Source organism: Culex quinquefasciatus, chromosome 2 (assembly GCF_015732765.1).
Source record: "Culex quinquefasciatus strain JHB chromosome 2, VPISU_Cqui_1.0_pri_paternal, whole genome shotgun sequence".
NCBI classification, from domain to species: domain Eukaryota; kingdom Metazoa; phylum Arthropoda; class Insecta; order Diptera; family Culicidae; genus Culex; species Culex quinquefasciatus.
Window position 1 is genome coordinate 137,567,453 of NC_051862.1, and position 18,180 is coordinate 137,585,632.

The window sequence follows — 18,180 nt, forward strand, 5'->3', positions numbered from 1 at the left end:
AGGTTCGGCGACGGGTCTATGTTATTAAAGTCTTCCCCATAGCATCGTACCCCGGGAGACATCGAAAACCTAATACCTTATCCTACTAAAAAAAATAAAAGAAGCATATAATTCACGAGATGCTTGGATGAGAAGCTGAACTACGGGATTCTTCGGAAGGCGCCGGTATTGACGAATAAAGTAGGGATCTTCAAAGGTTAAACAGCTTTTTTTTTTAAATTTCTGTAACAAAAAGCTACTACCATGGCTTTGCTAAATGTCAAGTCTTATCGTTCTTCGATAGCAGCGCCAAGAAATCCCAACCCGCTGAAAACGTGCCCCAGCTTTCATTCCACGTGGTCACGCGTATCCTCCATCATTCCGCAAAGAGCACGCAAAAGACTCATGCAATTACATTTGTATTGTTGCTTTTTGTTGTTTCCCCGCCACCCTCCGACCAAGCTCTGCTATCAAACGATATGACGCAAGCGCCCAAGAAAGAACTCTGGAACAACAAGATGCAATTATTGCCGTTATCGAGTCGCGGCAGCAATTTCCCTCTCTAGTTGCGAAGTCGGGTTGTTCTTTGACTTAGCCGTACACCATTTGTCAACGGTTTGATTCCGCACGCGCCAGATATCCAAGGCGCGTGATTCTGAAGAATGTACTGCTGCTGAGCGGGTTGAACACGTTCTGAACACCACAGTCCCAGTCAAACTGCGTGACAGTTTTGGCGTTCCCCGGGGGTCTCCAGCTTTGTCACGTAACGGAAGAAAACGGGGAAAATAACTGCACGATGTAATTCTCCGGAAAGCATGTTGCTCGAGATGACTGAGGCGAACTGTCATTTTGGATGCTTGACTGGGGAGTGACAGGCTGCCTCTGTGGACCATACGTGACCAAATCTGCCGAACTCTGTGGAGCATAAATTGGATCAAAAGTCGCTCCGAACAAAGCGGTTCAAGGCAGGTCGAGAAGTTTCTTTCTGCCCAGCACAAGGAAGTCGTCGTCGGCACGAGGCTGGTAGTTGCTGGTTGACCTAGAGAGAGCACTATTGTAGTAGCAGGAAATGTGCCCGGGGGTCCCGGGTTATTAGCATAGCAAAACTTGCCAACCTAATGATAACTTGTCGTTGCGAGCAACAACGCAAATAACAAGTTGAACTGGACTGGTGATAATTGAGTCAACTCACTGCTGCTCGGTGGGCGTAGCTTTTAATTAATAAATTAGCAGTGGCGAGCACTTGAACTTTTGCCTTGAGCGCGCTGGCACTATGGGAGCGCTGGATTCGGAGCAAGTAATGCTCGTGCAGATCTGCTTGATAGCGGCTCCCAAGCAGTTCTGCAATAAAAACCGATTCCACCTTGCAGGTTTTTTTTTTCCCGCCAACTCTCCATAGTGGGTTGGAGGGAGGAGGGTTGGACAAATGAGTTTCCTTCGTTGACAGGTTGTCACGCGGATAAGAGATACTGTGGAGTACCCCCTTCCCGAGGGGAGGGTATGGGGATCCATTATCGAATTAGTATGTATACAGAGGTTTCCTGCTGTATAGTTTCAACCCCGTCAAGTAGACGACCCAGATAAACTCGCGACGAACGAAATTGCACAGACCAGGATGTACACGGTGGACCATGCGGAAAGTATGGCACAGTCTACTACCAGAGAAGGCACACAAATTAAATTGCAATCGATTTCTGCACTGCTCGTTCGAGATAAGAGGTTGTTCTTGGGGTTAGGGATGGACTGAGTACGATATTATTATTTATTTCTGGACATAAATCCAGGCCAAAGAACCAACGATTCACAGATTTATGTACTCAATACCCAGATTTAAAGAATCAAAGATCCAAAGGTTCAAAGTTTCAAAGATTCAATTTCCATGTATTTCTTCAAATACATTTGAACATCCCCAGCCCAACTCAAAGCACTTTAGCAATAGAAGAAAAGCTGCCCTACCCTCGCAACCAATCCGTAATCACTCGTCGTCGTCTTCTCACCTTTTTTACGCGATTGCTTCGCAAGCCAGCCCTGGACAAACCCCCTAGAATCAGATATCGTAGAGTCAGCACCAACCAAGTAAACCGTTGCTGCAAGCCCGGAGGAGTCGGAGTTTCGGTCGAGGTTCAATGTGCCCCTGTGTACTGCTTTTTTTGTGTTTGCCTCCACATATACAATTTGTACCGGCGGCGGCGGCGATGGACTTCTTCTTTCCGTGGCCACGGGGTATCGGCGAGTTCAGTGCCGCTGCAAATCTTGCTGGCCTTGCCGCGAACAAACAGCTTTACGCTCATCGGAACTCATAACTGCTGCGGTCTTTGGGACGTCATGCTCGTCAATAGAGGTGTAGCCTTGAGCCCTTCGTGCATTGTATCAGAGGATTGTTTATGTAAAATATTTTTGACTGCAGTGCTCAATCATTTGCTGTGGTAGTAGATGTCTTGAGCTGTGGTAGTAACCGCAAGAAGGTAGTAAGAATTTCTGATCACTGAATTTTACCATCGGAAAAGTAGACAACCTCCAAAACGAAAACAGTGTATCCTTCTCAACCAGACCGTATCACGTACCATGATCTCGACAATCTCGAACCAATGTCTACGCACAGTACAATGTCCACTGCGTAAGTGTACATTTCCATCCGCGTGTTTCCATCGGACTTTTAATTAACAACCACCGCATTCAAGCAAAAATTAAGACATGGAGAGAGGGAGAAAGATGGGGTGGGCTTCTCATCCGATGAGCTGCAGGCCGTGCTCATCATCATCAGCATCTTTCCACCGGAGTGCACTTGATAAGTTTCCGACATGAACATCCCGTGCACCAAAGAGGCAGCGGATTGCAATGTGCGTGCGCGCTGTTTTGTGATTATTTGCCATGATTTCCCTCCGGCGACTTATGACGGCTGCTGTCGTCATGAGGGGGACACAGTGAAAATATTTGGGATTTATGGACACCAAAATCTACCATCGAATTTGACATCACCTCTTCTAACAGATGTCAGAAGAATTACATTTCGCGTCCATGCAAATTAATCTATAGTTTTTGCAGCCGAGAAGATATTTCAGAGATTGAGCGATACCTCCGCAAATATCATGTAACTGCAAGCAAAACTTTGCAAATATTTTTTAAAGTTTATGTCCCCCAATTCTGGCCAAAGTCGAGGTGTGGAAAGGATAAAAAAAATAAAAAAATAAATTACAAGCCATGGTATTAACATTTTAATGGAAAAAGTGTTTTAAAATTCATTATACACCTGCCCAGATGTTTTGCAATCATTAGTTTTCAAAATATTAAAGTATTTGGAATTCCACAAAAATTTAAAAATATTCACCCAAACGGCGGTCGCATGATTGTGATGCATGGCGGCATGAAAGTATATCAGAATCTGCATGAAAACTGTCCTCATGCATTTTTTGCGATATAGGGGTATGCAGGGTTGTTACGGACAAGTTGAAAAAACATCCGCGTCAGATCCGCGCCGACCCAAAACCCAATCCGCGCGAAATTCGCGCCATATAAAAAGAGAAATTCGCGACAAACATAGAAGAGAGTAACATAATGACTATTTTTTTAAACGAAAGATTACAAAAAGTTGATGTAACAATTTAAATATCATTAATTTGAAAACAAATTCAGGAGAAAAATAAAATTTTAAATTCAAAAATTTAAAAATTAAACCGCAAAATTAAAAAATCTAATGATTTTGTACTCGATAATTCTCGCCAAAATTTTACTCCGTAAAATCGAAAAACGAAATTTCTATTATTTTCTTTTCTAAAATTTTCTAACTAAAATATGACTCCGAAAATTATCCAAACTAAGAAAATGGCAAAAATGGTGGTATTCAATAATTTAACAATTTAATAATTTAATAATTGATTATTTTAATAATTTAATAATTTAATAATTTAATAATTTAGTAATTTAAAAATTTAATAATTTAATAATTTAATAATTTAATAATTTAATAATTTAATAATTTAATAATTTAATAATTTCATAATTTAATAATTTAATAATTTAATAATTTAATAATTTAATAATTTAATAATTTAATAATTTAATAATTTAATAATTTAATAATTTAATAATTTAATAATTTAATAATTTAATAATTTAATAATTTAATAATTTAATAATTTGATAATTTAATTATTTAATAATTTAATAATTTAATAATTTAATAATTTAATAATTAAATAATTTACTAATTAAATAATTTACTAATTAAATAATTTAATAATTTAATAATTTAATAATTTAATAATTTAATAATTTAATAATTTAATAATTTAATAATTTAATAATTTAATAATTTAATAATTTAATAATTTAATAATTTAATAATTTAATAATTTAATAATTTAATAATTTAATAATTTAATAATTTAATAATTTAATAATTTAATAATTTAATAATTTAATAATTTAATAATTTAATAATTTTATAATTTAATAATTTAATAATTTAATAATTTAATAATTTAATAATTTAATAATTTAATAATTTAATAATTTAATAATTTAATAATTTAATAATTTAATAATTTAATAATTTAATAATTTAATAATTTAATAATTTAATAATTTAATAATTTAATAATTTAATAATTTAATAATTTAATAATTTAATAATTTAATAATTTAATAATTTAATAATTTAATAATTTAATAATTTAATAATTTAATAATTTAATAATTTAATAATTTAATTTTTTTAAAATTTGATAATTTAATAATTTAATAATTTAATAATTTAATAGTTTAATAATTTAATAATTTAATAATTACAGAATTTAGGTACATTCTTAAAAAAAATAAGGATTTAAAGAATTATTAAAATATCTCTTCCAATGTAATTTTTTTTTTCGTAATTTTTCAATGTGCTAATTCGTTTTTCTTTTTGCGTTTTTGAGTCTGTTATTGGCAATTTATAATTATGAATTCTATTTTTTGTATATTTGAATATGTAAATTCTGAAATTTTCAAATTGTTGAACTTCAGATTTCTATTTTTTTAATTATAATATTTCGCTTTTAGACGGAAATATAAATTTTAGATTTGAAAAAAAATTAAAAATCTAAAAAGCTTCATAGCTTAAAATATTTGAAATGCTGTAGTTTTCGAATTTTGTAATTTTGATTTTAATAAAATGATTATTAATACAATCTCTTAATATTTATTGTTTGTTATATTAAAAAATGCCATGGAACCTTTGATAGCCTGTACTGAGCTTAAAAAATAAATCTAAGGGTTAAATCCAATCCGGAACATACCCTAGCAATCATATATGTTAATCATTATGTTTAAATTTTTGGAAAAAGTTTGAAATATGATTAAGAAGATAAAAAAATTGAATGTATCCTGTGAATAATAACATAAGAATATTTAAACCACGTAAGCAAATGTTTAAAAAAAATTATATAAGATATTATGATACATTTTTAAAAATAAACGCGCCTTGAAGATTATTTCGAAGTTTCGTATTTTGTATTTTTACAATCAATAATTTTCAGAAGAAAATGTACTGCGTTACTTCTTAGAAATTGATGTTTTTGCACTCAACGAGAAAGATTGAATTTATTGAATTGGCAATAATATTTTTTTTGTAACTTGAAAGAAATTCTATCGTTCTCAATTATTTTATTTATCAAAATTGCTATCCGCGCAAAATCCGCGCCTGAACAAAATTAGCCAGCAAATCCGCGCCAGATCCGCGCGATACGCGCCATCCGCGCCATCCGCGCGATCCGCGCCGTCCGTAACAACCCTGGGTATGACATTTTTGCCCGTTATCGACAATTATCGACATTTCCGACGGCTTTTTGGTTGTATTTCACACAAAAAACCTTAACAGAACGAGAATTGAACCACCAACTTCTTGGTTATTGGTCCGTCACGCTACCACCGCGCCATGGACGCTTGATGAAATGAGAGTGAAAGAGCACCAACATATTCTTCTCTTTGGTGTGTTGCTCTTGGACGGGTCAGCTTTATATGTGTTGGTGAGAACTGCAGATCGTTGAAATGTTTACACACGGGCAAAAATGATCTACGGGCTTGCTGCAAAAAATGTTGTAAAATGTGACATTTTCTGCAGCAAATCCACTGTTGCAGATTTTGAGATATATATTTCCTTTGGGTGTTTTTAATCGATACCCGACATTCTAATATGATTTTAAACGCAGGAAAATGCATTTCAAAATTATTTCAGTTGGTTAAACTTATATTTCCTTTAAAATTTTGAAGTTTTTTGAAAAAAGATGTATTTTGCCCCTTGATTTTTCGGACCGATTTTTTAAGGGGGGAGGGCGACATAAACTTAGAAAATTATTTGCAACGGCTTAAGGACAATATTCAGAAAAAATAGTTACTCTCTTGAAAATTTACCCATTTGTTTAAATTAACTTTTGCACAAGAAGCAAAATTCTCAAAAATCGTACATTTTTTATTTTTTTATGTTTTAGGAGACCAAATATGGGAATAAAAATCAGGGCTGCGGAGTCGGGTCATATTTCAAGTGACCCCGACTCCGACTCCGACTCCGGCTTTCTGAGTTAAGCCGACTCCGACTCCGGCTCCGGCTTTCAGCTACAACCGACTCCGATTCCGACTCCAACTCCGGCCTACCAACTCTAGCCGACTCCGACTCCGACTCCAGCTTTCAATAAATTGTTGGCTCCGACTCCGACTCCACATATTTTAATTTTTTCAAAAATTAATAAATTATTATTTAAAAAAAAGTTTCTGGGTTACCAGTTTTATACGTTATTAAAACAGAAATAAAAAAAATCCAGTTTTAAAGGCATTTTTAGAAGGACAATTTGTGAATAAGGATTTATTTACATAACCTTAAATATATATTTAATTTATTAGAAAGTAATAAATTTAAATAATTAATTGTTATTTTTTTAATTAATCAATAAAAGAAACCCAGCCCTAGCGATCGATTTATCTTTTCAAATATCCGCGACATGGAAAATATTTTACCCAGAAATTATTTATTGATTTTAATTTTTAAATTTTCGATGTATTTTAAAGGAGGCGCGCGATACTTCTTGAATCTTCAACTAAAAAAAGCTGAATTTCCATGAAGATTTTTTTGGGTACATTGTTTTGCAATGATAATCACCCTCTGTCATATTTGCACCGGACCTATACATTATGAAAAAAATCTTACCGGTTGGTTAATATTTGGAAAACAAATTAAAATTCTATCATTTTTATTATATTTTGTTTTTTATTAGTCCTTTGGAACTGAAATCTTGAGATTTGTTCAACGATAATTTGCAATGATATCAAAATAGTTTGCCCAAGGATCGACACTTTCAGATTTCAGTAGAGAAGTAGTAAACATTAAAATAATCGGTATATTTAATATATTCAATGACTATTTCAAAATTAGTTGCAACTTTTTTGATATTTTTTGTCAGCTTCAAATACTTTATACGTGACACTTTGATTTTTTTGTACTTAGTTATAAACAAAATGCGCATGTTGAGTTCCAAGTAGTAGATTGTTATAATCATTGATTATTTGATGGAAGAGTTATACTTTGAGTTTTTTTTTCAGATTTCCAAAAACAGTGATTATTATATTTATGTACCTCGTAACTTTTTTCCTGAAAAATGATTTACATAACCTCCAAGACATTCACTATCGGGGTAAAGTACTTTTTTTCAGAATGAACTGGATTAAATGTGGTCAAATTTGAATTGAAAAGGTACATAAATAAAGGCAAAAGGATGCAGTCAAGAATCAATTGAATATTCCTTAATACAAAACCAATATTGTCTTTTATTTTTTAAGTTACGATACTACATACTTAGGTTTGAGAGGATTAAAAGGTTATCATTTAGTGAACATAGTGAAATAAAACAATTAGAGCATTCCAAACACAATAAAAATACTTAAAAAACATAATGGCATCTAATAAATCTCTTTCAAAAAAAAAAAAAAAAAAAGAAAAAGAAAAAGTGGCAACGCAGTGCATGCGACCTAAAACCATTGAAAATATAAGAAGTTTTGTGAATTTACTTGCATTATAACAAATTATGAACAATAATAAAAATAATATTATTTGTTGAATTTTAGATAGCTCGAACTCCGACTCCGGGTTATCTAAAATTGTCGGCTCCGACTCCGACTCCGACTCCAGCTGTTCGAGTTTTGACGACTCCGACTCCACAGCCCTGATAAAAATATTGTATTTTATAAATTTATATATACTTTTCAAATGTACTTTAACCCTTTCAGGCCTGATGGGTCATATATGATCCAAAAATCAAAATTTTCTAAAGTAGCCTATAATTTTCGTATGGTCCTCAGGATCATATTCCCATAATTAACTAAAAAAATATTATTTTTTTTTTTGAAATAAAAGGGTTAAACCGAATTTTTACTGTTTTTCATCTTGACATTTTCTTATTATTTGTAATCGAAAGATGGAAAACTTCACTAAGATTACGTTTTTTAACATTTGAAATTTATCCTATAAGTTGCATCATTTAATAGGCAATCAATGAAGGCTTATTATAGGGAAACACAAATTTTATCTAATAAAATTCATTGCAATGCTCTAAATTTCCCGGAAATTCCCGAAATACAAGCGGAAGTGTACATTATCCTACCTTTTTGGCACCAATGTTTTGAAACTGTACAAAAATAATAATCAGAGCACCTGATTTAATTGGATTCATTTCAATGTACTGTTCATATCTCGAGTTTTTTTTTGTTTTGAAGTTTTGAATATTTAAATCTGAATTCTGATTCTGATTCAAATCTGAACCATTCACAACTAGGAATATTGTTTGCTTATATGTTGGACAATAAATATTACGCTGTTATTTTTATTTTCGACAACCTATTTTAACGATTTTTTGTTATATGTTATATGTTTTGATGTAATTTTTGATCGGCTTCCAAAAAAATAACAATTCCTGGTTTGACTCATTTCTATCAGATAATCTACTCCACCCCGTTGCAGACTCGTTTTTTACTGTGCATTCTCAAGCTCTCGTTGATGATGTGCTGCGAACTTCTTCAAACCAATGAAAACGAAATCCAACAAAAACAAAAAACGAAAAGTGCGTCTACTTGACTCAGCTGTCCAGCCGTAATAGTATGTGTGCATTTGTGCGTGTTCGTAAGTGATGCATACAAACTCTTGCTTTTTTTTTTGTTTTTTTCATTTTGCATCCACAAATGCTGGCTGGATGATTCATAATCCATTTGATTCCGTTGATTTTCCTTTCATTTTCTCTCTCTCTATCTTATTTAAGCGGATCTCCTACTCTTTCTTCTTTCTCTCTTTCCCCACTTTGTTTCCACTTTTTCCAAGTCTGCATTTTCTACACACACATCCCCCGAGCGGGGCGTTGTCGTCGTCGTCGCATTTTCGCTATTTTGGCTCAACGAAAGTGGAACAATCCGAAGCAATAAAACCACCACACCAAGTGTGTCTTGGTGGTGGAGCACGCATAGCTGGCAGAAAGTGTATGAAAATACATAAACATTTGAGTTAATTTTTTTTTTTCGAGCAAAATCCCCCAGCTGTGGGTCCGGTACGACTTTCTGTCTGAAGAGGGCCTCCGCCAGGCACCCAGCTGGAACTTGCTACGGATTTTGGTTTCTGGTTTGGTGAGCGCCACCTGGAGGGCTTCACCTGTGAGTGGCGTTACCTCGTTGCGGATGACGCAGGTACATTTTAGTGAAATTTTTAGTATGATTTTTCTTAAATTAGTCTTGAGGAACAATTCATCCCAGGAATCGAATGGACGACTGGAATTGAACCCAGGCCAAAATAGAGTGCAAGGCAACCAGGCGTATTACTACACCATTCACCCCGGATTTAATATTTGTGGTCTGTTGATGTTTGGCAAATGGTCATAGGGGATATAATTGAAAGATCAAAGAAAATATCATTTACTCATTGATAGTCTTTTGAGAGTTTTGAAGTGATTTTAATCACATTTTTTTTAGTGAGCAAATTTGGCAAGAAATTATTTCCTTTAGTGTTTCATACTTTTTTTTGTCTTAGCTGGCAAGTGTTGTTATTTCCTTCTCGTAGAAGTTATTACCTGAAACGAAAAGAAATAAAAAAGCATTTAATACTCGATCGGTAGTCACACGATAAAGCAAAATTTATAATCAAGCAATTTGTCTCTATTATTACCCCCGTTTAACGGTACTCGCGCACCGTCCCCAAAACCACAATAGTAGTTTATGCAACAAGTTGCAAAAAGAGGATTTTTTCAGCACGAGTCGTACATTTATCCAACGAGGTTCACCGAGTTGGATAAATACGAAGAGTGCTGAAAAAATCAAGTTTTGCAACGAGTTCCATACAACATTTTTTGCAATTCCAAAATACACACACTGAGTGAAATTTTATGTTAAATTTTCATGTATTTTGTCAATAAATCGTTTAAATCAAAAAAATGTTGAAAAGCGTTACTTTTGGAAACAAGTGCTGAAAAGTTCAACTTTTCAGCACCCATTAGAGTGCTGAAAAGTAGAACTTTTCAGCATTTATTTTGAAAAGTGTTGCTATTCGATTCTGTTATTTTTGGTACAGAAAAGTAGGCTATTTCGTCGTTCAAGAATGACAGGAAAAGTAATTAGTTTCACGACGGAATTGCAAAAAATGTCATTTTCGCAATAATCCTTCCTCGAAGCTAGCGATTTCACGGCGTCCCCAACATTAATCAACATTCCTTGCTACCAACACAGTGAAGGACCACAACCAACCAAGCCACATGTGTGATCTTCTGTCAGCCCGCCATCAGTGGTCCACTTGAGGAGCCAAGCCAAGTTCGAGAGCCTAGCCAGACCACTTCACTGCCGTCTCAGACCGTCTACTGGCTCAGTGTATCACAAGCACATGGCCTCGTCACCTTGCCAACACTTTCTTTTTTTCTTAGCTTTTTTTTTTTGTTTGTTTGCTTTGTTCTTAATACTTTGTGTTGTTTCCCTTTTTGGCTCATTTGCCTACACGGTTTAGTTGGGGTTTGTTTCCTCGCGCCGTTATTCAATTTTCAAAGTCACAAACTGTAAACAATCTTGAATGGTTTTTTAGTAGAGTGTTGTAGACTTGGGTGCCCTTGGTTTTTTTTTTCTTGCAAATTAAGACATTTGGTTAAAAATGTGTGTTTGGGATCGTTTTGTTGCAATTTCGCAAAAAAAAAAATGGATGAATTTATTCATTAAATTTTATTCAAACTGTGTGTGATTTAGAGGCTTGAAACCGAAATCCGGATTATTTCAACTGATGATTCGTCACTTCATACCCTTAGAGACGTGATGGAAGCAAGGGCGTCTATGCGAAGTGTCCGTACACTCTACACCTACAATTTCTAGCGAAATTGTGTGTACAACGGTAAAAAACATGCTCAAAACCATAACTGATCACTTTCTATTATTTTGATGCAAAAACATTATATTGACAAGACAGCATTTTATAATGGACTATGAATTGATAAAAAAAATCAATTTTAAGTCCTTCGTGGTCCTACAAAGGGGTTTGTACTCAGAAAAATAAGCTTTACCATTGTGAACAATAATATCATCAATTTCAGCTCAATTCAAGGACCCAATTGATTAGGGTTAAGATGAGTTGTTGTCTCATAATTGTGAAACGTACAATTTCGCCACACGCTGTAAGGTCCTAAGCAACAAATTTGTTTGTATAAAATAATCGATTGCTAAAATTATGACATGTGACTTTATTTTTTATATTTTGATTTTAAAGAAATATTTTGGACAGGTTTAATTTAAGTGGCTTGAAACCGAAATCCCGATCACTTCAGTTGATGATTCGTCGCACCATACCCTTAGAGACGTGATGGGAGCAAGGGCGTCTATGCGAAGTGTCCCTAGACCCTACACCTATAGAATTTGTAGCGATCAATCAATGCAACATCTTTTGTGGATTACGCCTTAGGGGAAATTCTCACAATTAATATTACATTTGGGAATAGTGACAGATTATATGGGAAATATGTGTAATTGTTCATCAGGAACTAGTGAAGTTGTCATCGGTTTATGTTTAATTTAACGTTTTTACACATAATTTTGGTAAAATTAGCCAAAAAAGATGTTAAATTTAAACACTTAATTTTCAATCTTCCAAAATCCAGCATTTTTTATTTTTGCTGTGAGTGGTGACAGATTTGGTAACAAAAAAGGAAAGTTTACATCTGGAACTAGAGAGTTTTCATCAATATCCTTTGAATTTAAATTTTACAATTTTACACATTATTTTCTCGAATGTTTTGCCTTCCTCACTGAGGTAAGGCTATAATCCTGCTCCAAAATTGAACTTTTTATTTTAAGCTCGAAAACCCACCTTGATGTATACATATCGACTCAGAATTGAAAATTGAACAAATGTCTGTGTGTATGTGTGTGTGTATGTGTGTGTGTATGTGACCAATAATGTCACGCAGTTTTCTCAGCACTGGCTGAACCGATTTTGACCAAACCAGTCGCATTCGACATAGTTTAGGGTCCCATACGGTGCTATTGAATTGTTTGAAGTTTCGATAAGTAGTTCAAAAGTTATGTATAAAAATGTGTTTTCGCATATTTTTGGAAGTTGAATAAATGGCAGTAAACTGAACCAAACATCATCATGCTATACATCGTTAGTTAGGTAATTGAAAGACCTTTCCAACGAGTCCAAAACATTGATAATCTGGCAACCCTATCTCGAGTTATAACCACTTAAAAGATATTTATGTAATTTATTGTAGCCGGATCTCACTTAAATGTATGTAAACAATGTCCAGATCCATCATCCGACCCATCGTTGGTTAGGTAATCGAAAGACCTTTCCAACGAGTCTACAACATTGATAATCTGGCAACCCTGTCTCGTGTTCTGACCACTTAAGTGATATTTATGCACTATTTTTGTAGCCGGATCTCGCTTAAATGTATGTAAACAATGTCCGGATCCATCATCCGACCCATCGTTGGTTAGGAAATCAAAAGACCTTTCCAACGAGTATAAAACATTGAAGATCTGGCAACCCTGTCTCGAGTTCTGACCACTTAAGTGATATTTATGTACTTTTTTGTAGCTGGAACTCACTTAAATGTATATAAACAATGTCCGGATCCATCATCCGACCCATCGTTGGTAAGGTAATCAAAAAACCTTTCCAACGAGTCTACAACATTGATAATCTGGCAACCCTGTCTCGAGTTCTGACCACTTAAGTGATATTTATGCACTTTTTTTGTAGCCGGATCTCACTTAAATGTATGTAAACAATGTCCGGATCCATCATCCGACCCATCGTTGGTTGGGTAATCGAAAGACCTTTTCAAAGAGTCTAAAATATTGATGATCTGGCAACCTTGTCTGGAGTTCTGACCACTTAAGTGATATTTATGCACTTTTTGTAGCCGGATCTCACTTAAATGTATGTAAACAATGTCCGGATCCATCATCCGACCCATCGTTGGTTAGGTAGTCAAAAGACCTTTCCAACGAGCCGAAAACATTGAAGATCTGGCAACCCTGTCTCGAGTTCTGACCACTTAAGTGATATTTATGCACTATTTTTTGTAGCCGGATCTCACTTAAATGTATGTAAACAATGTCCGGATCCATCATCCGATCCATCGTTGGTTAGGTAGTCAAAAGACCTTTCCAACGAGTCTAAAATATTGAAGATCTGGCAACCTTGTCTGAAGTTCTGACCACTTAAGTGATATTTATGCACTTTTTTTGTAGCCCGATCTCACTTAAATGTATGTAAACAATGTCCGGATCCATCATCCGACCCATCGTTGGTTGGGTAATCGAAAGACCTTTTCAAAGAGTCTAAAATATTGATAATCTGGCAACCCTGTCTCGAGTTCTGACCACTTAAGTGATATTTATGCACTTTTTTGTATCTGGATCTCACTTAAATGTATGTAAACAATGTCCGGATCCATCATCCGACTCATCGTTGGTTAGGTAGTCAAAAGACCTTTCCAACGAGCCGAAAACATTGAAGATCTGGCAACCCTGTCTCGAGTTCTGACCACTTAAGTGATATTTATGCACTATTTTTTGTAGCCGGATCTCACTTAAATGTATGTAAACAATGTCCGGATCCATCATCCGATCCATCGTTGGTTAGGTAGTCAAAAGACCTTTCCAACGAGTCTAAAATATTGAAGATCTGGCAACCTTGTCTGAAGTTCTGACCACTTAAGTGATATTTATGCACTTTTTTTGTAGCCGGATCTCACTTAAATGTATGTAAACAATGTCCGGAACCATCATCCGACCCATCGTTGGTAAGGTAGTCAAAAGACTTTTCTAACGAACCTAAAACATTGATAATCTGGCAACCTTGTCTCGAGTTCTGACCACTTAAGTGATATTTATGCACTTTTTTGTAGCCGGATCTCGCTTAAATGTATGTAAACAATGTCCGGATCCATCATCCGACCCATCGTTGGTTAGGTAGTCAAAAGACCTTTCCAACGAGCTTAAAACAATGATAATCTGGCAACCCTGTCTCGAGTTCTGACCACTTAAGTGATATTTATGCTTTTTTTTGTATCTGGATCTCACTTAAATGTATGTAAACAATGTCCGGATCCATCATCCGACCCATCGTTGGTAAGGTGATTGAAAGGCCGAGTCTAAAACATTGAAGATCTGGCAACCCTATCTCGAGTTCTGACCACTTATGATGCAACTTATGAGCCCTTGAGTGATATGTGTGTTTTTTTTGTGTTCCGGAACTTAACGAAATTAGACGAAATTTATGTCCAAACCCATCATATCACATATCACCCATTGTTGGAAAAGAGTGAGGAAGGCACCAACCACATAGGTGGATTAAGTTAGTTTTTGATGTTGATATCATTGTTTTGGTGAACTCTCTTTTAAAAAATGTCTCGGGGCCAATTGAGTTTACAACTCACTACAGAAAAGTGTGTTTTATGTTCAACTGTAAAGCAGTTTAGTTAATTTTGTATTTTAACTGAAGTATCATATTTTGAAGTGTTTTGGGTTGATACCGTTTTCATGATATTTTCATATTTTCTTTTGAAAAGTTTCGGCATATATTTGGCTCCAATTTCTGCAATCAATTTATGTTTCAAGTAGGGATCAACTCGCAATACTTCAACAAAAAAAATGGTTGGGGATACTTCACAAAAATTTTTAAAAAATCAAACTTTGCATAAATAATCATACAAACTAAATGCTTTCCGTGGCTCACATCCGACCCGCTCTCCATCCATTTCCGAGAAATCCCACGCCAGGCCACTTCACCGACTTCCGAGGCACTCTTCCGTTCCGGAGTTTTTTCTTCACTTTTACCCGCGCCTTTTACTTTCAACCATTTCCCACCAGCAGCCCCGGCCAATCCCATTTTGTTGATCCACTTGGACACAAAACACCAACTGACTGACTGGCTGCTGCAACCACAAAACTTTTCATTTGCGATTTTAAATTTATAATTTCGCTTTCCATCGGCGCTGCTGACGCTGTTTGCTTCATGATATTACAATTCAATGCAAATGTGGTTGTGAGTTTTTGTATGTGTGTGAAAAGCTTTTTTTTTTCTGGCTTATTGTGGTGAGATAGTTTTCCTTTGCCATAAAAAAAATGCAAAAGAATAAAATCGCGATACTGACACCTCTTGTTAATTAAATGCGAAAACTAGGCCATTGTGGTCCGCGAGATCTCCGTTAGCCAAGCCGGTCGCATGGGGCAAGCCGGCGGATCGTGCCGTCGACGCCACAGTGCACTGAGACCCAGGATGACCGTGACCACGCGAAAAATCGGCTTCGTGGCGTGATAAATGAATTTAATTTTGACTAATTTTCACACATGAAAGGTTGTATTAAAAAGTACTGAATAATGATTTTATTAAAATTAAAAAGGAACATTTAATTTCGAACTGTAGGCCGATTCAATCATATCTTAAGAGTCATAAGCATTTTAAATCGAGTCAAAAATGATGCCTGATTTACATTCTTTTGTTTTGCAATGTATGAAAAGAAGCTGTGGCAAATACCTGGTTCAATGAGATTTTTTCTTCACTTCTTCTCATCATTAGCACCATAAAGCTTTTAACAGAATGTGCATATGTGCAATTGCAGATTTTTAATGAAGTGTTTGGAAATGTTGAACGTATGCGAAAAAAGGCAAAGGCAGATCTCGTTATAATCTGAAGAGCCTTGAAGCAAAATTACCTGACATTTATGTTAATGAGCATTTAGTAAAAGTTTAATCAAAAGGAAAAAAATACAAATGTTTTAACTAGAAAACAAAAATGAAATAAGGCCATTGCAAATTTTACAAAGGAGCAATTCTCTACGAAATCGGTCTTTTTTTAATTTAAATTTTTGTATTTTTTATCCGACTGAAACATTTTTGGTGCATTCGATATGCCCAAAGAAGCTATTTTGCATCATTAGTTTGTCCATATAATTTTCCATACAAATTTGGCAGCTGTCCATCCAAAACTGATATAAGAAAATTCAAAAATCTTTTGAAGGAATTTTTTGATCGATTTGGTGTCTTCGGCAAAGTTGTAGGTTTGGATAAGGACTACAATAAAAAAATGATTCACGGTAAAAAAAAAATGAGATTTTTCATTTAACTTTTTGTCACCAAAACTTGATTTGCAAAAAAAAAACACTATTTTTATTTTTTCTATTTTTTGATATGTTCTAGAGGATATCAAATGCCAACTTTTCAGAAATTTCCAGGTTGTTCGAAAAATCTTTAACCGAGTTATGAGTTTTCGAACCAATACTGATTTTTTCAAAAAATCGACAATTTTTCAACTTCATTTTTGCCTTCCTCACCTCAATGCGGAAAGGCTATAAAATCACTCGAAAAATGAACTTCTTTATAATACATCGTTAACCCACCGTCACGTATACCTATCGACTCAGAATCAAATTCTGAACAAATGTCTGTGTGTGTCTGGATGTGAGTCCGTGCACCGAAAAATATGCACACGATTATCTCCAGATTGGCTGAACCGATTTCGACCGTTTTGGTCTCATTCGATCCGTCTTGGGGTCCCACAAGACCCTAGTTAATATAATGAAGTTTAGTAAAGTACTTCAAAAGTTATGCTAAAAAACGATTTCGAATAAAGTCCGAAAGATTGTAAAAAGGGTGGTTTTTGTAAGAAAACCCGTGATGCTATACATTTTTAAAAAGGTATTTAAAAGACCTGACTAACGAGCCCAAAACGTTGAAGATCTGACAATCCTATCAAAAGTTATAAGCACTTAAGTGTTATTTATGCACTTTTTTATTTTGATGAAAACGTTGTTCGGGTCCACCATGCGACCTGTCTTTGTATAGGTAATCAAAAGACCTTTCCAATGAGCCTAAAACGTTGAAGATCTGACAACCCTATCAAAAGTTATAACCACTTAAGTGTTATTTATACACTTTCCGGATTTCAGATATTTTTAAAAATAAGTCTTATTTATACTCTGTTTTGAGGCTCTGCAGTGTATTAACTTTATGAAAGTAAGTAAGGCACCACCCACCTAAAGGTGGATTAAGCAACGTTTTTGATGTAAAATCAAATTTGCAATCAAAACGCACTTAAGTGAAATTTTGATAAAGTGCACCGTTTTCAAGTTTCGGTAACTTTTTTGAAATGAGTCGCAGTTTTTCATTTTTTGAAATTAGTGTCCATGTTTGCCCACTCTTGAAAAACATATTTTTGAAAAGCTGAGAAAATTCTCTATATTTTGCGTTTATGTGCTTTGTTGATACGACCCTTCGTTGCTGAGATATTGCCATGCAAAGTTTTAACAACAGGAAAATTTATGTTTTCTAAGTCTCACCCAAAATCCCACTATTTTCGATTGTCGATATCTCAGCAACTAACGGTCCGATTTACAATGTTAAAATATGAAACATTCGTGAAATTTTACGATCTTTTCGAAAACAATATTTTCAAAACTTAAAAAAAATTATTTGAATTAATTGGGCAAACATGTGCACTAATTTAAAAAAATAAAAAATTGCGACTATTTTCAAAAAAGTTACCTGAAAATGGCTTTAATTTAAAAACGGTGCACTTTATCACAATTTTACTAAAGTACTTTTTGATTGCAAAATTGATTTTACATAAAAAAATGAAGTTGATTTTTTTTTTGTGTTTGACTTTTTGTACTGCCTGGAAATTTCTGAAAAGTTGGAATTTTATGTGGCATA

At 34.6% G+C, this 18,180-nt stretch overlaps 1 protein-coding gene across 6 annotated transcripts in view; it reads right to left on the bottom strand.

Moving 5' to 3' along the window:
- Window positions 1-18,180, bottom strand: part of LOC6037893 (probable phospholipid-transporting ATPase VD) — a 147,367-nt gene that overhangs the window by 84,288 nt on the left and 44,899 nt on the right. Inside the window, exon 1 of one of the 6 annotated variants that reach the window (XM_038256455.1) lies at window positions 10,001-10,031. The exons of the other annotated variants lie outside the window; for them this stretch is intronic. The gene's annotated coding sequence lies outside the window, so the exon portion shown is untranslated. Of the gene's footprint in view, window positions 1-10,000; window positions 10,032-18,180 lie in introns of those variants that run through there. 6 annotated transcript variants of the gene reach the window in all.